Genomic DNA, 27,807 nt, shown 5'->3' on the forward strand with positions numbered 1-27,807 from the left:
CCACAACACCAAAAGAAAAAATAAATTATATATACCTATATATAATGTGCAACATGGCAAAAAAAAAACATATATATATACACATATACATCTGTTTATATGGGTTATAGCTACTGATATTTGCCATTTGTAGATTAAAACAAAAAAAATAAAACTGCTAATTTTAAAAACTGTTAGTTTTTAAATCACAATCCATCTATTCATGATAACAAATAACATTTTTAATGAAAAATAACCACCTTTTCCAAAACAAAAATATTCCATAAAAAGAGAGACATTGTTTTCCAATTTTGCATCTCTTCCATGTCCATTGAACAGAAGACAACTGGATTCTCACATCTGATTCTGCATCCCACCTGTTGCAACAGGGACTCTCCCCTGGAAACTCCACCACACACATGTGAGAGAAAAAAAGTGACAGAGGCAAAGGACATCTTAACATTAATATTAAAAATAGTTCAAAGAAAAAATATTTTTAAATAGTTCAGGGACTTCCCCAGTGGTCCAGTGGTTAAGATGCTCTACTTCCGATGCAGGGGGTATGGCTTCTATCCCTGGTCAAGGAACAAAGATTCCCACAGGCTAAAAATAATGTTTTAAAGTAGTATCAAATATTTATTTAAAAAAATGAAACACTTCAGTCTGATGGACCCCCCTGGAAGGGTCTCAGTGGCCCCCAAGTTTCTGAACCCCTTTGAGAACTGCTGTTCTCAGAACAAAGGGTACCTGGCCCATAGTAAGTGATTTTTTACTATGGCTGTTATTACCATAGCAACTGAGGGTTCCGAGAGGTCTTGCTCCAGCCCCCAAGCCTTCAGGCTGCCTCGGGTAGAGAAGGCTGAGGGACTACTAACTCAGGGTGGGCTGCGCTCCCTCTGTAATAATAGCACCTAAGAAGAGAACAGAGGAATAAGAAAATAAAGGGTTTTTTTAATTATTATTATTAAGTATAGTTGATATTGCTCTAATGGCAGAAAGCAAAAGGAAGTGAAGAACCTCTTGATGAGGGTGAGGGAGGAGAGTGAAAGAGTCGGCTTAAAATTCAATATTAAAAATACTAAGATCGTGGCATTCAGTCTCATTCAGTTCAGTTCAGTTGCTCAGTCGTGTCCAATTCTTTACAACCCCATGAATCGCAGTATACCAGGCCTCCCTGTCCATCACCAACTTCCAGAGTTTACTCAAACTTACGTTCATCGAGTCGGTGATGCCATCCAGCCATCTCATCCTCTGTCGTCCCCTTCTCCTCCTGCCCTCAATCCCTCCCAGCATTAGAGTCTTTTCCAATGAGTCAACTCTTTGCATGAGGTGGCCAAAGTACTGGAATTTCAGCTTTAGTATCAATCCTTCCAATGAACACCCAGGATTGATCTCCATTAGAATGGACTGGTTGGATCTCCTTGCAGTACAAGGGACTCTCAAGAGTCTTCTCCAACACCACAGTTCAAAAGCATCAATTCTTCGGCGCTCAGCTTTCTTCACAGTCCAACTCTCACATCCACACATGACCACTGGAAAAACCATAGCCTTGACTATGAAAGGTTGTTGTTGAATCACGCAAAGACGCCGGGATTCGTGACCCCTGGAGGAGAAGAATTCAATCTGGGGCCAGAGACGAGGCTTGATCGCTCAGAGCTTTTGTGTAATAAAGTTTTATTAAAGTATAAAGGGGATAGAGAAAGCTTCTGACATAGGCATCAGAAGGGGGCAGAAAGAGTACCCCCCTGCTAGTCTTCAGCTGGATGTTATATAGTCACTAGCAGTCTGTTAATAAAACAAAGGAATGTCTTAAAACTCAGAATGGCACCAGGCCCCTCACCCATAAGATGCATTTTGGGATAATGTTGGCACCAAATGGTTCATCTTGGACCATAAAATGATTAACTTGAATCTTGAAGAAGGGCAGATCACCATACAAATAGTTTCATTTACAGAGATTAGGGAAACAATATCTGAGTATAACATACTGGCTTGTCAAGTAGGTTCTGAGCCAAGAGGCGGAACCAACTTGAAGACAGAGTCTGGGGTAAATGCATAGCACATTAGCATAGCTTAAGACAAACATTTCCATAAGAGAAATGCATTGGTTATCTCTAGGTTTGAGAATAGTTAACTTCAGGTGAAACCAGGTGTCATTATGGCAACACAGTATTTTAAGAGAAACCTCTTTTTAAATTTGTATAGAGAAGGACAAAATATCACTAGTTTGCTTCCTCCTGCCAGTTAAGAGAGATAAAAATGTCTGACACTTGCAGGCTATTTCCTCCGTTTGGAGACCCCTGGCCTTCCTGCCTGTTACTCTCTCAACTAGTTGGACCTTTGTTGACAAAGTAATGTCTCTGCTTTTTAATATGCTATCTAGGTTGATCATAACTTTCCTCCCAAGGAGTAAGCGTCTTTTAATTTCATGGCTGCAATCACCATCTGTAGTGATTTTGGAGCCCCAAAAAATAAAGTCTGACACTGTTTCCACTGTTTCCCCATCTATTTGCCATGAAGTGATGGGACCAGATGCCATGATCTTAGTTTTCTGAATGTTGAGCTTTAAGCCAACTTTTTCACTCTCCTCTTTCACTTTCATCATTACTTGATGGCAAATAGAGAGGGAAAAGGTGGAAGTAATGACAGATTTCCTCTCCTTGGGCTCTAAAATCACTACAGATGGTGACTGCAGCCATGAAATCAGAAGATGTTTGCCTCTTGTCAGGAAAGCTATGGCAAACCTAGACAGTGAGCTGAAACGCAGAGACATTACTCTGCCGACAAAGGTCTGTATGGTCAAGGCTATGGTCTTCCCAGTGGTCACGTACGGTTGTGAGAGCTGGACCGTAAAAAAGGCAGAGGGCCAAAGAATTGATGCCTTCAAACTATGGTCCTGGAGAAGACTCCTTAGAGTCCCTCAGACAGCAAGGAGATCAAACCAGTCAATCGTAAGGGAAATCAGTCCTGAATACTCATTGGAAGGACTGATGCTTAAGTTGAAACTCCAGTATTTCGGTCATCTGATGAGAACAGTTGATTCATTGGAAAAGTCCCTGATGCTGGGAAAGATTGAGGGCAGGAGGAGAAGAGGGCATCAGAGGATGAGAATGAGATGGCTGGATGGCATCACCAATGCAATGGACATGAACTTGGGCAAACTTCAGGAGATGGTGAGGGACAGAGAGTCCTGGCGTGCTGCCGTCCAAGGGGTCGCAAAGAGTCAGACATGAGTGGATGATTGAACAACAACATAGTTGATTAACGATGTTGTGTTAGTTTCAAGTGTACAGCAAAGTGAATCAGTCATATATATACACTCAGGGGAGCTGTTTTTTGTTTTTTTGGCCATGCCGCACGGCATGCAGGGTTCTAGTTCCCTGACCAGGAATCGAATCAACCTAGAGATTGTCATCCTGAGTGAAGTAAGTCAGACAGAGAAAGACAAATACATGATATTGCTTATATGTGGAATCTTTAAAAAAAAAAAAAGGCATAAATGAACCTATTTGCAAAACATAAATTGAGTCACAGATGTACAAAACAAATTTTCTAGATTTCCTCAGTAGTCCAGGGGTTAAGATTCTGCACTTCCACTGCAGGGGGGCATGGACTCAATCCCTGGTCAGGGAACTGAGATCCTGCATGCCACCCAGCATGGCCAGAAAACAAAGAAAAGAAAACAAACTTCTGGTTTACAAAGGGAAAGGGGGAAAGAGGGAGAGGGATAAATTTTGAGATTGGGGTTGACATATACATTACTACCTAGTTTACAATAGATAACTAATAAAAATCTACTGTATAGCATAGGGAACTCTGTAATGACCTATATGGGAATAGCAGTTAGAGAAGAGTGGATCTATGTATGTATATAACTGATTCGCTTTGCTATATACAGCAGAAATGAACACAACATTATAAATCAACTATACTCCAAAAACTAACTTTAAAAAGTAGAGGCTGGACCTCCCAGGTGACTCTGGTAAAGAATCTACCTGCCAATGCTGGAGATACTGTTTCACTCCCTGGTCCGGGAAGATCCCACATGCCATGGAGCAGCTAAGCCCATGAGCCACAACTACTGAGCCTGTGCTCGAGAGCCCAGAAGCCTCAACTACTGAAGCGAGCACACTCTAGAGCCCATGCTCAGCAACAAGAGAAGCCCACACAGTACAACGAGAGAGTGGCCTCCACTCGCTGCAACTAGAGAAAAACTGCCAACCTAGCACAGCCAAAAATAAATATTTAAAAAAACTTATGTCTAAGAAAAAAAAAGAAGAGGGCGTTGCTGCTGGCTGGAGTAGAGTCTGCAGAAGGAATGGACATAGAACTAGCATCATTCCACCCTGCTCTCCATCTGCCCTGTTAGTCCCATCTGTTAAACATGACACCCACTTTTCACTGGACTTCTGGTCTCTGCCCAGAACGGTGGCCCGTGCCCTTCTGCAATTCCCCATTAAGTCCCTGGACCTAGGACCCTGCAAGCTGCTCAGAGATGGGCCTTCCTCCCCACCTCCCCCACAGTTCCACCCAGACCCAGCCACTCCCCACCACTTTCGCCCTCACCCACCTGGCTGCAGCTCTTAAACAGGAGAAAGGCTTCACCATCCAGGCAGTATCTTCCAAGACTCCATTTGTTCAATAGAAAATCTGGAGATATGTACAGCTAGCCATGGACCTGTGATGTTTACCTCTGAATAGGGTGGGGAAGGCCCTCAATGGACGGGGGTGTAGACTTGGTGTTGTACTGAAATTATTTCACAAATACTCATGCTCACTTTTGTAATCAGAAACAGTTTTTAACGGCATCCAGATGCCTTATGCAAAAAGGGCTTTGTCTGATCTCCAGATCGCCCAGGCCAATCAAGGACCACATGATAATAACCAATCCCATGGACAAGCAAATGAGACTCAATGTCTCCCCAAAACCAAGGCCTGGTGCACCAGGCAGGCAGCGCCACCTAGAGGCCAGATGGTGAATGGCCGAGCACGTGACTGCTGTGTACCTAACGGGTCTTTCAGTCAAAGCTTTGGGTTTTTCCAGTAGTTAGGTACAGATGTGAGAGTTGGACCAGGCTGAGCGCGGAAGAATTGATGCTTTCGAACTGTGGTGCTGGAGAAGACTCTTGACAGTCTTCTTGGACAGCAAGGAGATCAAACCAGTCAATCTTAAAGGAAATCAACTCTGAATATTCATTGGAAGGGCTGATGCTGAAGCTGAAGCTCCAATACTTTGGCCCACCTGATGTTAAGAACTGGCTCTTTGGAAAAGACCCTGATTCTGGGAAAGATCAAGGGCAAGAGAAGGGGACAAGAGAGGATGGGATGGTTAGATAGCATCATGGACTCAATGAACATGTGTGTGTGTGTGTTAGTCACTTAGTCACGTCCAACTCTTTGTGACCCCATGGACTATAGCTCACCAGGCTCCTCTGACCATGGAATGTTCCAGGCAAGAATACTAGAGTGGGTTGCCATTTCCTTATCCAGGGGATCTTCCCGACCCAGGGATTGAACCCAGGTCTCCTGCATTGCAGGCAGACTCTTTACCGACTGAGCCACCAGGGAAGACCATGAACATGAGTTTGAGCAAACTTTGGGCAATAGTGAAGGGCAGGGAAGCCTGGCACGCTGCAGTCCATGGGTTCACAAAGAGTCAGCCGAGACTTGGCAACTGAGCAACAGCAACAGGGATCGTGGGGGTGGAGCCAGAAGAGAGGGCTTGAGACCACCCCTACCACCCTCTCCAAGGTCAGAAGCAGGACAGCGGGACGTCAGGCAAGTAAATCCCTGGATGCTCTATGGAAAGGACTTTCTAACAACTCCTCAGAACAGAGCAGATGGTCCAGGGAGGCCCACCATCCAAGCCTGCAGAGGCTGGTTGAAGCTGGAGGTCTCGATAGCCTCTAAGTTTCTGCCTCCACTTTTCTGAAGAAGAGCGCACTGGAGAGGGAGGCCAGCAGAGAGGCTCTGGGGAGCATCGTGAGAGGAGGGGCTGGATAAGAGATGCGGGAGGCATCTTCAGATCAAAAACTAAGAGTCAGAAAGTTTTGATATATTGTCAGAGCTCACATGGAAGGCAGAAAGGGTAGACCTTGAATCCGATGCAGTTGGGTTCCCTCCAGTCAGCCGTGGTGCTCTCTGCAGGGTAAGGACATGCCGCTCCTGGCTGGAAATGAGCTACTCCCTCCCCAACCCACCCCCCACCATCTCCTCCATGCTGTGTCCCCTTTTCTGGTTCTTCTCTTATCTCATCTTAAACTCGGGCTTCCCCAGTGGCTCAGTGGTAAAGAATCCACCTGCAATGCCGGAGACACAGGAAATGTTGGTTCAATCACTGGGTCGGGAAGATCTCCTGGAGAAGGAAATGGCAACCCACTCCAGTAGTCTTGCCTGGAGAATCCCATGGACGGAGGAGCCTGGAGGCCTACAGGTCATGGAGTTGCAAAGAGCCAGATAGGACTGAAGCAACTGAGCACAGACACACACATCCGAAACCACTCCTAGATGACGCCTCCTTACCCACCAGGACTGCTGCGGGTGCAAACCACCAATCGACAGGAACAGTCTGCAGGTCTTGGGGACGTCAGATGGTCAAAAGTTCAAGGTGGTTCAAAGAACTGCACTTAAGTATTATCTCCAATCCTCTGGCCAGCCAGCAAGCTCATGTTCCCTCACTATCTGAAAGATGCATCACAACTCCCCTGGTGGACAGTGAGGGACAGCCATAGCTCCCCTCCCCTCCTCCTCAGCCCCCAGGGCTGCAGCTCCTTCCTGCCCTGCTCTGGGTCAGCAGTGGTCCAGGGATTTTTCACCTGCCATGCAGAGGATACAGGTGTTATTTGACTCCCCTGGAGGCACAGTGATCTAGCCCAGCCACGACCAAGGGCAACTTGAAGTGAGTCACATTTGTGTTTTCTAGTTGCCACATTAAAGAAAGTAAAAAAAAAGAACAAGTATTTTTTAGTTTTGTTGTATTTTTTTTAAATTGTGGTGAAATTCACATAACATAAAATTAACCATTTGTGGTGTACAATTCATTTAGTACCTTCACAATGTCGTACAACTACCGTGCATGCGTGCTTAGTCGCTTCAGTCGTGTCCGACTCTTTGTGACCCCATGGACTGCAGCCCTCCAGGCTCCTCTGTCCATGGGATTTCCCAGGCAAGAATACTGGAGTGGGTTGCCATGCCCTCCTCCAGGGATCTTCCCAACCCAGGGATCAAACCCAGGTCTCCTGCAGCTCCTGCAGTGCAGGCAGGCAGGTTCTTTACCACGAACACCACCTGGGAAGGCTGGGCAACTACCACCTCAAGATAATTTCAAAATATTTTATCATCACTCCAAGATAAACCCCATCCCCACTAAGAGCCATTCTCCATTTCTCCCTCTCTCAGCCCCTGGTCACCACGAATCTACTTTCAGTTTCTGTGGACTTGTCTCTTCTGGACATTTCATATAAACGGGATCACACAATAGGTGACTTAGCCCATCTTCTTTCACTCAGCATGTTTTCAAGGTTCATCCAGGTTGTAGCATGAGTCACAACCCCATTCCTTTTCATGGCTGGATACTATTCCACTGTGTTGCTGGACATGTGGCTTGTTTCTACCTTTTGATGACTGTCAATGGTGCTACGCTACACTTGCACATACAAGTTTTTGTTTTTACACCTGTTTTCAATTCTTTGGGATAGATACAGGGGTGGAATTTCTGGGTCTTACGAAAACTCTATGTTTAGCTTTTTGAGGAAAGGAAGTTTTTTAATATTTATTTGTTTGTTTGGCTGTGTTAGGTCTCAGTTGCAGCATTCGGGATCTTTGATCTTCATTGGGGCATGTGGGATCTTTAGTTGCAGCAGGGGAGACCTGGTTCCCTGACCCAGGATCAAACCCAGGCCCCCTGCATTGGAAGCACAGAATCTTAACCACTGGAACACCAGGGAAGTCCTAACGGGAGATTATTTTGAAAGATATATTTATTTCCTAGTGCAACATAGCCAAAATACAATCAACATGTGATAGATATGATTCTCATAGTAATCTTTCATGATCATTTTTTATACTGAGTTTTTGAAACCCAGGGGATGCTTTTCACTCAGATCACATCTCCATTCAGATCAGCACCTTTTAAGCACCCAATAGCCCTGTGTGGCTCATGACAACTGTCCTAGACAGCACTGGTCGACCTCACACACCTGGCGTCATTCTTGAGCTCTGTTGTCCCTGGGGGTCACCCCTATTACTGCCCACTAGTGTCCAGATGCAAGACCCCACTCATCTGTGGGCCTCAGCACTGGGGTAAGAGGGTGACACCTACCCAGTCAGGTTGGACAATCCCTGCTCTGCCACACACACATATGTATCCTGCTATGATCTGGACATTTGTGCCCCACAAAATTCACATGCTGAAGCCATAACCTTCAGTGTGATGGTATTAGGAGGTGAGGCTTTTGGGGTGATCAGGTCATGAGGGTGGAGTCCTCGTGAATGGTATTGTTGCTGTGGTTTAGTTGATCAGTCGTGTCCAACTCTTTGCAACCCCATGGACTGTAGCCCTCCAGGCTTCTCCATCCATGGGATTCTTCAGGCAAAAATACTGGAATGGGTTGCCATTTCCTCCTCCAGGGAATCTTCTCCACCCAGGGATCGAACTCATGTCTCCTGCGTTGGCAGGCGGATTCTTTACCACTGAGTCACAAGGGAAGCCCATGTGAATGGTATTAGTGCCCTTATAAAAGGAATCTTGGTGGTTAAGACTCTGAGATCTCACTGCCAAGGGCCCAAGTTCAATCCCTGGTCCAGGAACTTAGATCCCACAAGCCTCAAGATGTGTCTAAATAAATAATTTTTTTCATACCTTTTAAAAAAAGGAACACCAGAGCACTGGCTTGTCTTTTCTCCCATGTGAGGACTCAGTGAAAAGACACCATGACTCGGTGAGCCACACAGCCCTCACTGGATACCAGACCTGCTGGCACCTTGATCTTGGACAATCCAGCCTCCACAATGTGAGGAATAAGTGTCTGGTGTTTATAAGCCTTTCAGTCTATGGTATTCTGTTATAACAACCTAAAGATACATTTCCCACCCTGGACTCAGCCTTCTGATCAATAAAATAGGAGTGTGGTAAGAACAGTGTGTGCAGGCCCCTGGGAGCTGCCCGGCACCACATGTGCATATGGTCCCAACCAGGGCAGCACATGGTGATGCTGTAAAAGCAAGAAAAGATTACCGCGCATCCTCAGGAGGATGTGGATGCCTCTGGAATTCTGCAGGTATTATGCAGCTACATGTATGCTAAGTCACTTAATCATGTCTGACTCTTTGTGACCCCATGGACTGTAGCCCGCCAGGCCCCTCTGTCCATGGGATTCTCCAGGCAAGAATACTGGAGTGGGTTGCCGTGCCTTCCTCCAGGGGATCTTCCCGACTCAGGGACTGAACTCTAGTCTTTTATATGTCCTGCACTGGCAGGCGAGTTCTTTACCACTAGCACCACCTGGGAAGCCCTATATGGCTACAGAGGCCACTGAACAAGCCCAGGGAGCATCACTGGCCTTCAGCTGCCTGTGGGTACCCCTGAATCAGGCGGTCATTCATTGGGCTTCTCACGTGGCACAGAGCTGGGGCAGGGGTTGGGAGGGAGACCTGAGCAAGGAGATATCAGAACAGTAGGGGCCAAGCAGCTGGGGCTGCTACAGAATTACTTCCTGAAGAGTTTGCTCCCAGCTTCTCAGGGTGGACCCAGCCAAGCATTGGGGGCCACACCAGCCTTCCCTCTGACTCATGAATCCTGGTGGGAACCCCACAGTGGAGGCAGAGAAAGAAGCCTTTAAATAGAGCTCTGAACCATCTGAGACTGTGGGCTGATGGAAGGAAGCCAGAGGCCGCCCCTGGCCCAGCCACAGGCCTGGAGAGGCTGGGCTCTGATAACCCCACCTCTCTGCCTTCTCCTCGCTCCCCTTGCAGCCTCTAACAGCCCACTGCCACGAAACCCAGCCTCAGATGTTTTGGCTTTATGAAAATGCAGGATATAAAAAGAACCATGGGGCGGATAGAAGGGTGGGGAATGGCCACCAGCTTGCTAAAAGCTACCACCCCCAGGCTGCCCCTAGTGCAGCAAGCATCCCGCTCTCCCCAACCACCACCCTTAGAGATGCAGGCTCGTGCTTGTGTGCAGACGCATTGTGACAAGCCAGCATTTGGAATCAGGGATAAGGAGGCCAGCCAGTTGGGGGGAAGCCAAGTCTGACTTTATAAAGGTCTCTCTCCTGGGCCAGAACTGGGCACTGGCCATTGTAATTTATGCAGATGCTCCCAGTTGAAGCAAGTCAAGCCTGCCCCAGGAGCTTACCTCTCAGTGTGGGGGTGAGGAGGCACCTCAACACTGTGGACCTCTGGCTGCCGGGCCCAGCCTGGCCTCCCCAGGCTCTGAACAGTGCATTCAGAAATGACCACCTGTCAACAGCATCATCTATGTGCCCCCTCAGCCCCACCTCCTCCCAATCACGCTTCCGGTCCTCACTCCTGCCCCCTGGTCCAGCTCTTCATGCCCACTGCTCAACTTCCAGAGACCCTTGCTCCGGGGTAACTGCAGCCCCCAACCAGCCGCCCCTGCTCCCAACCCCTGGGCTCTCTGCTCATGCAGCCCACCCCAGCTGCAGCCTAAGCTCCCCACACCACTAGGAGCTCAAGATGTCCACCACCTGCCTTGGCCCATTTCTCCCTCCCTTGCCAGGACTTTGTGCTGATCCTTTCACTATACATAGACAGGCTTGCCAGGTGGCTCACATGGTAAAGAATCGGCCTGCAGTGCAGGAGATCTGGGTTCAACACCTGGGTGGGGAAGATTCCCTGGAGGAGGGCATGAAACCCACTCCATTATTCTTGCCTAAAGAATCCCATTGACAGAGGAGCCTGGCGGGCTACAGTCTATGGGGTCGCAAAGAGTTGGACACGACTGACTAACACACACATTCCACTATACATAGGGCAGGGTGCCAGGCAAAGGTCAGGAGCTGGGAACGCACAGCGGTAAGACAGGCGCTGTCACACCCTCATGGACTCCCAGTCAGATGGAGGAGGCAGAGGGCACATCAACAAACCTACACTAACAAACCAAAAAGAAAAGGCAGGGAAAGAATGAATTACAACTGAGATGTGTCCTATGAGGGAACAGCGGGGAGCACTGTAGAGAGGTGGGCTTTCCTCAGGAGGGGAAAGGAACGTGTACACAAGGATCCCATAGAAGAAGAGGAAAGAGTGGGGACTTTTTATACAGGGAAAGAAGCTCTGCTGTTGATGTTGTTTAGTCCATAAGTCGAGTCAGACTCTTTGCAACGCATAGGCTGTAGCCCACCAGGCCCCTCTGTCCATGGGATTTCCCAGGCAAGAATACTGGAGTGGGTTGCCATTTCCTCCTCCAAGGAATCTTCCAGACACAGGGATTGAACCTGAGTCTCCTGCTTGGCAGGTGGATTCTTTACCACTGAGCCACTGGGAAGGCCCTAAATAAGCTTGGAGAAGGAGGAAATTGAGATCAAGATGCCATGTGCATCCCCCTTGGGACTATTTGGTCTCTATCCTGAGAACAGTAGGGGCCTACTGAGGGTTCAGGAGAGCCGGCATGCTCAGACTTCAATTTGTGCAAGCTCACTGACTTCGAGACAGAAAGGACAGTGATTACCAGGGATTGGGGTGAGGGGAATGAGCAGTCATTGCTTAATGAGGACAGAGTTGTTTCATTGTGTTTTGGCTATGCTGCATGGCTGTGGGATCTCGGTTCCTAGACCCGGGATCATGCCTCCTGCACAGAAAGCTCAGAGTCCTAACCACCAGGGAGTTCCCAGGGACAGTTTCAGTTTGGAACGATGAAAAAGTTTAGGAGCTGGATGATGGTGATGGTTGGGTGACAGTGTAAATGTATGTAAAGCCACGAACTTTCACTTAAAAATGGTTTAAAAATGATAAATCTTATACATATCTTACCACAACTTATAAAAGTTTAAAAAGGAAAATTTTAATTTAGGTATATTTATGTCACAAGTTAAGGTGGAAGTAACCCACATGCCCCTCCACAAAGGAATGGATTTAAAAAATTGTGGTACATCCATGCAATGGAGTATTCATTCAGAAAAGGATTGAGCTTTAGATACCTGCTACAAAGTGAATGAGTTTCAAAAACAAGCTAACAGGAATTCCCTGGTGTTCCAGTTGTTAGGACTCTGCACACGTTCATTGCCGAGAGCCTGGGTTCGATCCTTGATCATAGAACTAAGATCCCACAAGACATGAGCATGGCCAAAAACAAAATAAACAAACAAAAACCCCACCAAGCTAATGAAAGACTACCTGGTGTACGATTCCATTGATATGAAATGTCCAGAAGAGGGAAACCCACAGAGACAGAAAACAGATTACTGGTTGCCAGAGACTAAAGGAAGGGGGTGGGAGTGACAGCTCACAGGTACAGGGTTTCTTGGTGTGACGGAAGCTTCCTGCAGATGGGTAGTTGGTGACGGTTGCCCAACCTTGTGTTTCTCCTAAATGCCAGGGCCTTGTACACTTTAAAATGGTTAACTTTATGTTCATATATTTTGTCTCCATTTTTTTTAAAAGGAAAGAAGAAAAAAGAAAGAAAGATAGGAAAGTTAAGTGTGCAGGCTACACTGAGAAAAGAGATGAGGGGTCAGGGACACTGAAGCATGAAGTTGGGGCACATCTCCAGACCCAGACAGTGACAGATGATGGCACCAGGGAGGGACAGGGAAAAGCAGAGGAAAGGGAGAAACAGGAGGTAGGGTCCCATGACTGGTTAGATGACAGGGTGGTGGTGGTTCATGGGATGCTTCTGTCTCATCTGTCAGCTCTGGTGGGTGGCCAGGGGTGGGGATTACTCGAGGCAGATCTAGGCTTCCTGTCTGTGACCCTGCTGTGCCTCCATCAGCCTGCCAGTCTCAGCACTCAACCCCATATCACCTTGAAGACACAAATGTCCCCTCCCCGGGGGGTATCCTCATCATCCTCTCCCTAGTGTTAATCATCAGAACCTTCTGCGTGTCCCCGTGCCCCTCCAACACCGACTCCTTCCAACCTCTTTGCTGTGCCAACCAGTAGACACCCCCAAAAGCCCCAAGTCAGCATCAGCTGACATTCAGACCTCAGGCTCCTTTAGAGCAGGGGTCTACAAAGATCTGGAAAGGGCTGGACTGGAAATATTTTCTGCTTCAAGGGCCAGGCTGTCTCTGTTGCAATGACTCAATTCTGCTTTGTAGCATAAAAGCAGCCTGGGATAATAGGTAAACAAATGAGCACAACTGTGTGTCAATAAAACTTTATTTATGGGACTTCCGTGGTGGCCCAGTGATTAAGACTCTGCCAGTTCGATCCCTGCCGCGAGCCACTGAACGACTAAGCCCAAGCTCCACAACTATGAAGCCGAGGTACCTAGAACCTGTGCTCTATAATGAGAGAAGCCACCACAGTGCCCCTGCTGGCTGCAACTAGAGAAAGCCCATGCACAGCAATGAAGGCCTACCAAAGCCAAAACATAAATTAAATTTTAAAAACAACTTTATTTATGGACTCTGAGTTTTCAGATAATTATTTTATTTTTTATTTATTTGACTGTGCCAGGTCTCAGTTGCAGCACCTGGGCTCTTCCATCTCCATCACAGCATGAAGGCTCTTTTAGTTGTGGTATGCAGTATTTTTAGTGGCTACATCCAAACTCTTAGTTACAGCATATAAACTCTTAGTTGGGGCATGTGGGACCTAGTTCCCTGACCAGGGATTGAACTCAGGCCCCCTGCCGTGGGAGCACAGAGTCTTAGCAAATGGACCACCAAGAAAGTCCCATGGACTTTTTAATTGAAATATATTTGACATGTAACATTGTATAAATTTAAGGTGTCCAACATTTGATACATTTATATAGTATAACTGACATATATTGTAATATGGTTGCGATTGTATCCATAATTAGCACCTCTGTGAAAATGTTGGTCTCTCAGTCATGTCCAACTCTTTGTGATCCCATGGACTGTAGCCCACTAGGCTCCTCTGTCCTTGGAATTCTCCAGGCAAGAATAATGGAGTGGCTAGCCATTCCCTTTTTCAGGGGATCTTCCCAATCCAGGGATCAAACCTGGGTTTCCTGCATTGCAGACAGATTCTTTAACGTCCGAGCCACCAGGGAAGCCCAGATGTTATATAATCAACATTTCTTTTTAGTGGTGGAAATAGTTAAGTTGCTAGTCTCTTAGCAAGTCTGATGATTATAATACAACATTTTAACCTGTATTTACTCTTCTGTGCATCTGTGGAATTCTAGGATTTATTTACTACTCAGTCCAAGTTTATACCCTTCAGCAATGTCTGTTCTATCCCCCCAGCTCCTTGGTCACTGAAATTTGAATTGTAGATCATTTTCAACTTGTGAATTGTTTTTTCCAGCCATTTGAAAATGAAAAGGCCATTCTTAACTCACTGGCTGTACAGGAACAGGCAATAGGCTGCATTTAGCAACCAAGGCTGTGGATAACTCCAAACTATCTCTTGCCCACATTTGCCCCTTATAATAGTGTATATCAGGGAGTCTTGGGTATCTTTATAAGGGCACTAATCCCATTCACAAGAGACCCACCCTCATGACCTCATTCCCTTCCAAAGGCTGTACCTCCTAATATTATCACCGTGGCGGTTAGAATTTCAATACAGAGTGAGGGGGTGGAGACACAAACATTCAGACCACAGTTGTGAGTATCCAGGGTTTTTTTAAATTAGTATTATTGGCAATTCTCTGGTGGTCCATTGGCTAAGATCCCAATACAGGGGCCCGGTTCAATTTCTTGTCAGGGTACTAGATCCCATGTGCCACAACTAAGACCCACTGCAGCCAAATAAATTAAAAAAAAAAAACAACTGCTCTGAGACACTGCCTTGACACCTGGGATACCAGGTCTTGTCATCATGGCCACAGTCAGAAAACAGAAAACTCCTAAGCACTCCCAGGGTCCCCAGCTGCCCAGGAAGAACAGGTTGGCAGAGGCCAGATGAGGGGCTTTCCAGCGACAAACACAGACCTCCCTTCCACGCCTCCACTAGGAAGAATATACAAACATGTCCCTGACTATCTTTCTCAATTAGCCATCACTCTGCTTTCCCCCAGCACTCTCTCCTCTCATAACCCCAGTGTATTTTCTTAAAGGTGTTTATGTTTTTCAGAGCTTATCAGTGTATTTAAGCATCAAATATTGCCTGTCCCCACCTCCTCAATGGAAGGACAACCATTTGTACAGTCCAGAGATCAGTTAGGAATAAGTCTCGGTTGGGGTTGTTGTTGTTGTTCAGTGGCTCAGTCATATCCGACTCTTTGCTACCCCATGAACTGCAGCACGCCAGGCTTCCCTATTCTTCACCATCTCCCAGAGTTTGCTCAAACTCATGTCTATTGAGTCAGTGATGCCATCCAGCTATCTCATCTTCTTCTGCCCCCTACTCCTCCTACCCTCAATGTTTCCCAGCATCAAAGTCTTTACCAATGAGTCGGCTCTTTGCATCAGATGGTCAAAGTATTGGAGCTTCAACTTCAGCATCAGTCCTTCCAATGAGTATTCAGGACTGATTTTCTTTAGGATGGACTGGTTTGATCTCCTTGCAGCCCAAGGGACTCTCAAAAGTCTTCTCCAACACCACAGTTCAAAAGCATCAATTCTTCTGGGCTGGGTGGTCATAACAATTTCACTCTGCCTGTGTAGTGAAAACACACACCTCAGATCGGAACTAGAACCCATTTTTTAAAAATATATGGATCGTTTTTCAAAGTATTTCTTGAATTTGTTACAATATTGCTTCTATTTTGTTTTGTTTTGTTTTGCTGATAAGCATGTGGGGTCTTAGCTTCCCTACCAGGGATCAAACCCACATCCCCTGCACCAGAAGGTGAAATCTTGACCACTGAACAATGAGGAAAGTCCTTGGGTGTCTTTTTTTAATATTATTTTTATTTATTTGGCTGTACTAGGTCTTAGTTGCAGCACACGGGATCTTCAATCTTCATTGAGGCATGTGGGATTTTTGTTTCGGCAGGTGGGATCTAGTTCCCTGACCAGGGATCAAACCAGGCCCTTGCACTGGGAGCACAGAGTCTCAGCCACTAAACCACCAAGGAAGTCCACCCCACTGTCATAAGGAGACCAAACCAGTCAATCCTAAAGGAAATCAACCCTGAATATTCATTGGAAGGACTGAAGTTGAAGCTGAAACTTTGGCCACCTGATGTGAAGCGCCAACTCATCAGAAAAGACCCTGATGCTGGGAAAGACTGAAGGCAGAAGGAGATGATGGTTGGATGGTATCACCAACTCAACGGACATGAGTTTGAGCAAACTCATGGGAGATGGTGAAGGAGAGGGAAGCCTGGCGTGCTGCAGCCCACGGGGCCGCAAAAAGTCGGACATGACTGAATGACTGAACAAGAACAACAAATCTATTACAGTGAGCACATAATGAGGCTCGAGGTCCACTGGAAATCTCATCTTCCACCATGTTATATCTAATCACTTCTGAAAAGTTTATGTTGTATCCTCAGTGACAACATCACTCTTTTATTTATATTATAATTGTATTTAATTCATTAATTTATGCTCTGGCCGCTGCATGCAGGCTTTCTGTAGTTGCAGTGCACAGGCTTCTTATTCGAGGCTTCTCACTGCAGTGCCCCTCCACACACACACTGCAGAGTATGGGCTCCAGGGCACACAGGCTTGGGAGTTGTGGCATGTGGACTTAGCTGCCCCAAGATACATGGGATCTTCCCAGACCAGGGATCAAATCTGTGTCCCTTGCATTGGCAGGCAGTCTTAAAAACTGGACCAGCAGGGAAATCCTATGTCACACTTTTAAAGGTTGTGCCCCGCCCCCTTCCCTCCTGTCTCAATAGAACAAAAGCAGCCGCAGATATGAGGATGACTGCTATCAGGAAACAAAACAGAAACAAGTGTTGATGGGGACATGGAGAAACTGGAGCTCCTGTGCATTGTTGACAGGAACGTGAAAGAGTATAGCCACTGTGGAAAACTCTACGGAGGTTTCTCAAAAACTTAAAAATGGAATTACCACACAACCTAGCAATTCCAGCCAAAAGAACTGAAAACAAGGTCTCCAAGAAATATTTGTGCATCCATGTTCACAGCAGTATCGTTCACAATAGTTAACACAAGGAACAAACCAAGGCTTGGAATTACCAAAATGTGTTATATCCCCACCGTGGAATATTATTCAGCCTTTAAAAGGAAGGAAGGATAAAATTAAATAAATAAATAAAAGGAAGGAAGGAGTTCCCTAGTGGTGCGCTGCATAAGAATTCACCTGCCAATGCAGCAAACACGAATTCGATCCACGGTCCAGGAAGATTCCACGTTAGATTCCAGCAGCTAAGCCCATGTGCCACAACCACTGTGCCTGTGTGCCCCACAGCCTGTTCTCCACAGCAAGAGAAGCCACAGCAATGAGAACCCCGAGCACCATAATGAAGAGTCATCCCCACTCACCACAACTAAAGAAAGCCTGTGCAAAGCAAGGAAGACCCTGCACAGCCAAAAATTTAAAAAGTAATTAAAAAGAAGCTATTGTCTAGGGACTCACCTGGCAGTCCAGTGGTTAAGACTCCACGCTTCTCCTGCAGAGGGAGTGGGTTCCTTGGTCGGGGAATTATTAATAAGATCCTGCATGGGGCAAAGAGTGGCAAAAAAAATTTAAAAATAGTAATAATAGATACATAAAAAGAAAGGAAATTCTGATACATGTTACAACTTGGATGAACCTTGAGGACATTCTGCTAAGTGAAATAAACCACTCACAAAAAGACAAGTACTGTATAATTCTTATAAGCACTTATATCAAGTACTTAGATTAGTCAAAATCATAGAGACAGAAAGTAGAATGATGGTTTCCAGGGGCTGAGGGGAGGTGAACGGGAGAGTTAATAGGTATAGAGCTTCAGATTTACAAGAGTTGTGGGGGTGGGACTTCCCTGGAGGTCCAGTGGTTAGGACTCCGGGCTGCCACTGGAGGGGGTAGTTCAAACCTTGGTCAGGGAACTAAGATCCTGCATACTGCACAGAACAGCCAAAAAGTAGGGGAAAAATGGGGGGTGGGGGTGGGGAAGAGTTGTGGGGATAGATGATATAATGGTTGCAGAGCAATATAAATGTATTTAATGCCACTGATCTGTATGCTTAAAAAATAGCTAAGATGGTACATTTTTGTCATGTGTATTTTAACTCAATTTTAAAAAAAAATGGCACATGAGTCTGAACAAAGTCCAGGAGATAGTGAAGGACAGGGAAGCCTGGCATGCTGCAGTCCATGGGGTCGCAGTCCATGGGGACACAATTGAGCGACTGAACAACAACAGCAAAGCAGCCAGACAGGAATGGACATGACTGTATAAATGTAATTTACAAGGGCTGAAATCATAATTCATAAGATTTTTATGTTTCAAGGAATAATCTTTTGTTTTCAACTGCTTAAAAAATATCAAAACTAGATCTCCTTGGTGGTCCTGTGGTTAAGACTGAGCTTCCATTGCAGGGAGCTCAATGATTTGATTCCTGGTGGGGGAACTATGACCGAACGATGCCCCAGGCATTGCCCTACAACCAAAAATAAAAAAGAAAGAAAAACAGAAAAAAGTGTCAAAACCATTCTGAGCCTGAGGGCTGTGCAGAGAAGAGGAGCGGATGTTCTCCCCATCCCCCCTCCGTCCCCCACCCTGCCACTCCCCACCCTGAGCTGGGTTGTGGTTTGGGGACTCAGGTCTAGTTCACCTCTTGCTTTCCTGCACATCTCACGTCTGACTGAGAACAGACGAGGCTGTACAGAAAGCTGCATCGATGAACACATGTGTGCATGAATATGGCAAGAGCACACTCCTGCTTTGCAGCCAGCCAGACTACAGGCAAACCCTGGTGGTGCCTTCTCTTCTTTCCTGAGCAGCCTTAGGAAAACCACTTAACCTGTCTGGGCCTCTGTGTTTTCAACAGCAGATGATCCAGCATGGTGCTATGCAGGACATGCCTCCACTTCTAGGACCTCCCCCGTCCTCCCCGCCTCTGCCCCTGGGAAACCCTCTGCCCCTGGGAAACCCGGGAGGTCTATAAGAGGGAGCTCGCTCTCTACACTGGCTCACTCCTCACTGCCACCAGGCCAGTGCCTGAGACTGTGCCCCACCACACACACTCTCTCATTCTGGCCTAAATATATTCCAACCTTAGAGATATCTCATGCCCCACACACATTTCTGTTTTCCTGCCATAGCCTAGTGCCAAGGAAAAGAAAAAAATCCCACCGGTGGGGAGCAGGGAGGGAAGATGGTGGTGGTGTGCAGGGGAGTGTGAAATGCAGCCTCAAGGGTCCTGGTCTTAATGGGGTGCTGGGAAAGCTGGATGAGGGGGACACCCCACCCTGCACCCTGTTTCTCTCCTGGGCTCTGCCGCTCTGAGTCACCACTCTGGCAGTTGCTGGCCGGGAGCCAGGGCTGGGTGGGATGTGAGGGCGGCAGGCAGGCGGGCAGGGAGGCCTACTTTAGCTTCTGGTTTCTTCTCCACACCCACGAGGGCCCTTGGATCTCAGAACACACACCTGGGCAACACCCAGTAAATTCTGATGCCAGGTCAGGGCTCCCCACGCCTTCTGGCTCCTGGGCTGTGTCTGGGCCATCGCCCACCTCTGGGAACCAGGAAGGAAGAAAAGCTGGCCTGTCTCCACCCACCAGGACCTGGGGAACCAGCACCCCATGGCCTAGGATGACAGTCCCACTCAATCTCTCCCCAAGATGCCAGAACCTGCCAATCACCTCCATCCTCAGAACTCTATACCTGTTTGGGGGAAAAGACACACACACACAGTGATACTTTGCAGGCAGGCATCTATGTAAAGAGGCAGGGCAGTCAAAAGTGGGTGGTGAGCCTGCCCTCCACCCCACACCAACAGGAAGCCACATCTGGGGACATTATTTGTTGCCATGACTGTAGGAGGTAGTGCTCCTCCGGTACCCAGTATAGACAGATAGGATTGGGGCGGGGGGCGGGGGAGGGGGGAGCCTGAAGAAAGAGAACCAGACTTCCTTGACAAACGTGAAGTCATTTTTAGCTTAAGCCATTTGGGGATTTTAGCCTGGCCATAAGGCTTGTCCTTGAACAGGTCTCAGTAATCAATGATCTCAAGGGAAGTGAGGGAATGGAATAACCTAGGAAAAGCAGTCAGGAAACAATTGTTCAGCCATAAAACGCAGTCCTGGTTCCTCCTGAACAATCTGATACAGGTCTTTGAGTTCTGCAGGAACTAAGCCCCCCTCCGCCAAGGTGGAGGATACATTGATTTTGTTGACCCTCCTGACTTGAACCAAATAGAGCTTGGACTCTATTTTGTTTAGTCCCTCATTCCTGTCCGACTCCTTGTCACCCCATGGATTGTATGTAGCTCACCAGGCTCCTCTGTCCATGGGGTTTTCAGGCAAGAATACTGGAGTGGGGTGCCATTTTCTTCTCCAGGGATCTTCCCCACCCAATTCTCCTGCATTAGCAGGCAGGTTCTTTAAAACTGAGCCATTTGGGAAGCTTTGGCTGAATTCTATGCTGCGTTCTCCTCTGCTCAAGCCAGCTCCTGAATAAGCATGTATCCTTAGCTTAAAACTTCCCCAATTTTGCTGGTCTTGGAGACACAGCTTTGGGAAAGCTCGCTGGTGTTCTTCAGTTCAGTTCAGTCACTCAGTCCTGTCTGACTCTCTGCGACCCCATGAACCTCAGCATGCCAGGCCTCCCTATCCATCACCAACTCCCGGAGTTTACCCAAACTCATGTCCACTGAGTTGGTGATGCCATCCAACCATCTCATCCTCTGTCGTCCCTTCTCCTCCTGCCCTCAATCTTTTCCAGCATCAAAGTCTTTTCAAATGAGTCAGCTCTCTGCATCAGGTGGCCAAAGTATTGGAATTTCAGCTTCAACATCAGTCCTTCCAATGAACACCCAGGACTGATCTCTTTTAGGATGGACTGGTTGGATCTCCTTGCAGTCCAAGGGACACTCAAGAGTCTTCTCCAACACCATAGTTCAAAAGCCTGGTGTTCTTACTTGCTGCCAAGTATTAAGCCACTACTCCCCCTGATCTTTGACTTGGTTGTGTCTTTCTTTTTTCTAAATATTTGGTTGCCTCACGTCTTAGGACCCTTGCTGCACATGTGAGGTCTTTCATTGCTGCGTACACTTCTCTTGTTGCAACTTCTCTCTAGTTGTGGTGCATGGGCTCCAGAGCGGGGGTGGGTGGTGGGGGTGGGGATTGTTATGGGTTGTGATTCAGACTTAGTTGTCCTGCGGTATGTGGGATCTTATCCCCCCCACCCCTCAGAGATGGAACCTGAATCTCCTGCATTGGAAGGTAGATTCTTAACCACTGGACCACCAGGGAAATTCCTTGGTGGTGTCTGGCTTGATGCCCAACCAAGAAGTGAACCCAGTTTCCAGGTAACACTAGTGGATGGAAGCCAGGACTGCAACTCAGCATTCTAAGATGCACCAGGCAGCGCCCCCATCATTCCCAACAGGGAACGATCCAGCCTCAAAAGTCGAGAGTCAAGAAATTGGCACTTTTTTGCTATCTAGTAGACTACATATTGGAGAAGGCAATGGCACCCCACTCCAGTACTCTTGCCTGGAAACTCCCAGGGACAGAGGAGCCTGGCAGGCTGCAGTCCATGGGGTCGCTAACAGTCGGATATGACTGAGCGACTTTACTTTCACTTTTCACTTTCATGCACTGGAGAAGGAAATGGCAACCCACTCCAGTGTTCTTGCCTGGAGAATCCCAGGGATGGCAGAGCCTGGTGGGCTGCCGTCTATGGGGTTGCACAGACTCGGACACGACTGAAGTGACTTAGCAGCAGCAGCAGCAGCAGACTACATATTAGCTGGCAAGCTATCCAAACTCACTATGCCTCAGTTTCCACAATGTGAAATGAGGATAAGGCAATAAATCTTTGTGATGACGACTCCAGAGGTGAAGTGCCTAAACTAGGAAGCAACAGCTGTTGTGATGACTGTCGTTCTTAAGACCTACAGATCTGGGATTTCCCTGGTGGTTCAGCGGTTAAGAATTCACGTTCCAATGCAGGGGACTCAGGTTCGATCCCTGGTCAGGGCACTAAGACCCCACATACATAGGGGCAACCAAGCCTGTGCACAACTAAAGAGAAGACCACAGGCCACAACTAAAGACACCTGTGCACTGCAGCGAGCAATCCCACATGCTGCAATGAAGATCTCCCATGCTGCAACTAAGACCCAATGCAGCCAAATAAATAAATACTTTTTTAAAAAAAAAGGCAAATGACTATTTAAAAAAAAAACAACCTTACTCTCCAAAGTCTCTCATAGATCCGAGTTCAAATCTGAAATTTGTATAAGTGCTATCACTGCCCATCTCAGAGTCATGGGAGGAGAGACAGGTGAACTGCTGGGGCACACAGCCTCAGTGAATGTGGGGGACACAGGGGGACCGAGTGACTCTCGCTGAGCTCAGAAGTGTCTGAGCCTAGAAGGGACATCAGGGAACAAAAGACCACCTGGCTTCTGGGTACAACAGATGCCATGGCAACGGGGCAGGATGGGCTCTGCTCCAACAGGAGGGAAGGTTTGGGGGAAGAACTGCGCTGGCCTTGAGCACAAAGCAGGGAGCATGCCTGAGAACCCGGCCCATATGATGGGTGGCTGGCAAGAGGGTGGGTCTCACTGAGGATCTTTCCCCAGCTTTCTAGAATGTATTGGTAGCTGCAAGGAGGAAAATGCACCAAGGGCAGGGATACTAGGGTAATTCAGGACAATCAGAGGGAACCTGGGCCATTCAGAGGGTGGGCAGAAACTTTCACAGAGCCGTGTGTGTGTGTGTGTGTGTGTGTGTGTGTGTGTGTGTGTGTAACCTGCTGGGCCCAGAGTGTGTGTGTGTGTGTGTGTGTGTGTATAACCTGCTGGGCCCAGAGTGTGTGTGTGTGTGTGTGTATAACCTGCTGGGCCCAGAGTGTGTGTGTGTGTGTGTGTGTGTGTGTGTGTGTAACCTGCTGGGCCCAGAGTGTGTGTGTGTGTGTGTGTGTGTGTGTGTGTGTGTGTAACCTGCTGGGCCCAGACTCAGCCTCAACTCAGGGTGTTGAAAAGACCCAGCCTGCCCGCCTGTCCACCCAGTCTGACCAGAAACCCAGGTCAAGCTTGGGACATGTGGCCCTGCGGGTGCACCCTGGCTCCAGCCTCCCAGCCTCCAGGGACAGGACTGGCTTTAGTCACAGTATAACCACTGGGAGATTGGGCAACAAGTATGTCCCACCCACAGATGTCCAGAGAGTCGTGAGAACCGGGACAAGGGAGGGTGGCCGGGGAGACAGAAGAACGCTCAGGCTGAAGACAAATGCGTTAGTGCCTGCTGACTGCAGAGTCCCCAGGGGCCCCCTCTTGCACACTCCCTCCTCCGTGGCCCCATCTCCCAAGCAGCAGCCCTGAGATGCATAGCAGAGCAAGGGAGGGGAAGTACCCTCCCTGGCTAAAAGTAAGGCTTTGGAGATTTTGGGGCAAGCCCCATCTCACAACCTCAGTTTCTCCCTCAGAGGGACTTTCCTGGCAGTCCAGTGGTTAGGGCTCCATGCTCCCACTGCAGGAGGCAAAGATTCCTTTCCTGGTCAGGGAACTAGAATCCCGGAAACCAAAAAAAAAAAAAAGAACTGGTTTCATCCCCTCCCTTCTCAGAAGGTAACACCTAGTCCCAAACAACAGGAGAGTACTTCTAAAATCCAACATCTGTTTATAAGGTGATGTCCACGGGGCTTCCCTGGTGGCTCAGAAGGTAAAAGAACCTGCCTGCAATGCAGATCCAGGTTTGATCCCTGGGTCAGGAAGATCCCCTGGAGGAGAAAATGGCAACCTACTCCAGTATTCCTGCTTGGAAAATTTCATGGACAGAAGAGCCTGGTGGGCTATATAGTCCATGGAATCCTAGTAAAGAGCCAGACACGACTGAGCGACTAACACTTCATAAAGAGGAGCCAGAAGGCAGCAGGGGATTATCTGAAGGTGGAAGCTGCACACAGCCCTGGGGGGGAAGAGCTCCACTCCCTGCCCCACGTTGAGCTTCCGAGAGGAGCGGCTGCCGGCAGGGTCCCAGCAGTGAGTAATTGCAGGCTTGTTTTGGCCTTCCTGGTGGCCTGAAGCCAGAACAAGGTTCATTCCGGAAGGGCGGGCCACAGCAGGGGAGGGGGGAGGGTAGGAGGGGAAGAGGAGCGGGTAAGAGAGGGGAAGGGAGCTCAGGTAGAAGCTGGTTGGCTGGGGGGTGGGGTGGGAGTGGGGGAGGGGGTTGGGGGTGGGTGGGGGAGGTGGGGGGCACTGGCTGGAGTTCGAGATGCTGGGGCCGAGGGCCAATCTCCTGTGGCCTCCGACACGCAGCTAACAGGGCTGGCAGCCTTTGATGGCCCCTCCTTGTCCGCCCTCACCCTCGGGTCTAAACGGTGAAGCGGTGAGCCATTTCCTGTCCCAGACACCAGCAAGGGCCCCCACCCCCAGCCCGAAGCAGCCTTTCTAGTCTAGCAGTGGTTTGGATTTGCTCAGTTAGTAATAATCATCGAAAACATGAAACAACAAACACCCAAACTCAAACCCAGGGAATTCCCTGGTGGCCCAGTGATTAGGGCTACATGCTTCCATTGCAGGGGGCACGGGTTCCATGCCTGAACCCAGGTCAGGGAATTAAGATTCTCTAAGCTGCAAAATACAGCAAAAACACACACACACACACACACAAAACACCCAAATACAACTTCATCCTCATCAAACCCCTGGGCCAAGCATGCACAAATTGGCCCCCAGGGATGTTTTCACCAGAAGCAGCAGGAGAAAAGATGGTACAGAATTACCCAGCAAGTGGGTGTGAAAAAGCTGAAGAAGGAAGCTGGTGGGTGAAGCCAGTGGGCGGCAAGCACAGGAGGCCAGGAGAGGAAACACTGCCTGGTGGTGGGCGAGAGACCTGGACGGCGGATCTCACCACCCTGAGCTCTCTTCCTTATCTGTGAACCAGAGATAAGTTGCTGGATATATACAAAAGTCCACCTAACCATCCACTCCATCCTCCAGCCCCAAATCCAGGAGAGAAAGAACAAATGGCTTTGTATTACTAGACATGTTTGCTCCGTGCCTCAACTCCCTCATCCATAAAATGGGGTTAGTGAAAGTGCCGACTTTAATTCTGACCCAAATTTGGGGCAGGGTTTTGTGGTTGTTCATTCGCATCCAGCTCTGTGACCCAAGGACTGTAGCATACCAGACTTCCCTGTCCTTCACTATCTCCCGGAGTTTGTCCAAACTCTTGTCCATTGAGTCAGTGATGCCATCCAACCATCTCATCCTCTGTCGGACCCTCCTCCTCCCGCCAATCCTTCCCAGCATCAGTCTTTTCCACTGAGTCGGCTCTTCACATCAGGTGGCCAAAGTATTGAAGCTTCAGCATCAGTCCTTCCAACGAATATTCAGGTGGCACAGTTTAACTAAGTGAATATGTATACCCAGCAAAGCACCTGGCTGGCAGTTAAGTATCAACATACACTGTCTCTTCGTAAACCAGGGCATATTATCTGGTCTCTAACCAGAAGCCCCTGGGGTTGGATGCAGAGTCTCTGGGGGCCCTTCAGAGGCTCACAGAATCTTCTGAGGATGCATCTCAGGTTAGCTCTGTAAACACAGTGGACTTTGCAGGAAGCCTCAATTAACACAGTGGCTAATTCCCCAACATATCTTCCCAGGGCTCCTAGGAAGAGCAGCGTGTTTCCAAGACCCTCGGCTTAGCAAACTGCCACTCTGGCCCCTCAGGACCGCCTGGTGCTCTGGTCCAATGCTTGGGAGAAATCCTAAACTGAGGGAAATCAAGGCCCAGCCCACTTTGGGAATGGCTCAGGGGCTGCAACCTCCAGCTCACCAACAAGGCAGTTAGAACCACGGTTGGCAAATACAGCTGCACTTCGGGATCACCTGGGATGCCTGGGTCCCCCGCGGGGCCAAGTCCAGCCCCAGAGATCTCGGGATTTCTAACCATGCCCCATCCCCTGGGGGGCACAACCCCCAGCCACAGAGGGGAAAAGAAACGCCCAGAGTGACTCCACTGAGGAGGGCAAGGTCCGCATTCGCCTCACCGCTTCCTGATACTTTCACAAACAAGACGAGGAACAAGAGAAAATGCAGTGCATTTGCTGACTTTGTCAATCCCCTTGCCTCGCTCCCCCCTGCAGCCGGGTCTCCAGGGAAGGGTTTAACAGGAAGCGCCTGGCGTCCGGGAGCCACAGAAGACCATTGTTCTCCAGCTGGTCCCCTCCCTCTTGTCCAGGAAGACCCTCTAGGGAGCCCCTTCAAAAGGGCCAGGCGCAGTGTCTCCAGACTGCAGGCCAGCCTGTCGGGAGAGCAAGCACCGGAAAAGGAAACCCACGGGGCGCGGGCTGGGGCACAGCTGTCACCGCAGAGTCTTGGGGGGTTTCCGAGGAAGGGGGGGGCTCAGGCTTACCCGCGCCCCCAGGGGGGACAACCCTCCCCCACAGCCCTCATCTGGAAGGCAGACGGCTTTGATCTCAAGCTTTTAGGTACAACTTAAGCTCCTGTCTCCCTCCACCCATTTCCCCCACCCCCAGCATCTCTGTGTTGTAAAGTTTCACACCCCACCCCTTCTCTGATTTCAGATCTCTCTTCCAGGCACTAGGCTAGGACTTTTTCTGATTAGCAGATTTGGATGGGGGGCCAGGGAGGGGGGGAAGGTTCTGCTTTGGAGGGGCAGTCTGGATTTGGGGGCACAGAAGGAGGCAGAGAGCTGTGAGCAATTCCCTAGGAGACCCTGGGGGGCATGCAGGGTGAGGGCCAGCAGCTGACAACCAGATGTGGGTGGACAGGCTGAGGGGGAAATTAAATGGTGCCAGTCAGGTGGTGGGCGGAGAAGACAGGACCCCAGGGGGCCTCCGGAGAGCTGCCTAGGTATAAAAAGGAGGGTGGCCAGACTGTGAAGCCTGAGATAGCCTCTTAACTGTGAGTCAACAATGTCCTGGGGAGGGGGTGATGATCTGAAGCCAGTGGGGCCAGGAGGCTGGAAGGGAGAAAGAAAAGGGCAGAGAGGCGAGGCGGAATGGGGACCCAGGGGGAATTTCTGCTGGGAGGGACTGCAAGAAAGGGGCAGGCCGAGAGATGCTATTAGGCCTGGACGTGCAAGTGGAGGGCCTTAGTCCCTAGGCTGAACTCCCCTGAACACAAATTTGGGGAGACCTGAAGTTCCCCCAACACAGGTGGGCCGAACACCCCTCTAGGCTGCGCCTCAAAGCAAACAGATATGAAATGACCTAGTGAGTAACCCCGGACACGGATGGGGAAGGCCTGAGCCCCCCTGAACACAAGTGTGTGCATCTGAACTCCACTAGACATTACTGGTGGAGGTGTGTGTGTCCTGGCCTCCCCTGGTCACCACTGTGGGGGTCTGGGCTCCTCTAGGCAAACATGGTGGGGGAGGGTTTCAGTAGCCCCTACGCCGAGGGCGAGTAGCTCGAGCCTCAAACTCTGGCAATCCCGTCCCCCTTCAGCTTTCGGTGGCATTTACCTGATTCCGAGCCGACCCCCAGCCCCAGGAGCCCACAGCACGGCCTCCGCCTTCCCGCTCGGCTCCTAAACCCCACCCCTACATCCGCGGGGCACTGGGATAAGGGGGTGGCTAAGCTCCGACCATGTGGGCGGAATCCGGGAGGGACGAGCTTGGGGGAGGGACGA

General features: G+C 48.8%; 1 long non-coding RNA gene across 6 annotated transcripts; it reads right to left on the reverse strand.

Moving 5' to 3' along the window:
* Window positions 1–199: 199 nt before the first annotated feature.
* LOC147368422 (uncharacterized) lies at window positions 200–27,714 on the reverse strand. 6 transcript variants are annotated; one of them, XR_015166644.1, is made up of 6 exons: window positions 27,641–27,714; window positions 17,629–17,708; window positions 15,522–15,732; window positions 4,550–5,260; window positions 768–890; window positions 200–378 (listed from the first exon to the last, which is right to left on the reverse strand). It is a non-coding gene; the product is annotated as an uncharacterized LOC147368422 (long non-coding RNA). The 6 variants fall into 6 exon arrangements; XR_015166643.1 differs by having other exon boundaries at window positions 200–385; XR_015166646.1 differs by lacking the exons at window positions 4,550–5,260; window positions 15,522–15,732.
* Window positions 27,715–27,807: the final 93 nt, after the last annotated feature.

This window comes from Bos grunniens, chromosome 7 (assembly GCF_055505025.1).
Source record: "Bos grunniens cultivar Pamir isolate PY7600 chromosome 7, Bosgru_T2T1.0, whole genome shotgun sequence".
Lineage (NCBI taxonomy): Eukaryota > Metazoa > Chordata > Mammalia > Artiodactyla > Bovidae > Bos > Bos grunniens.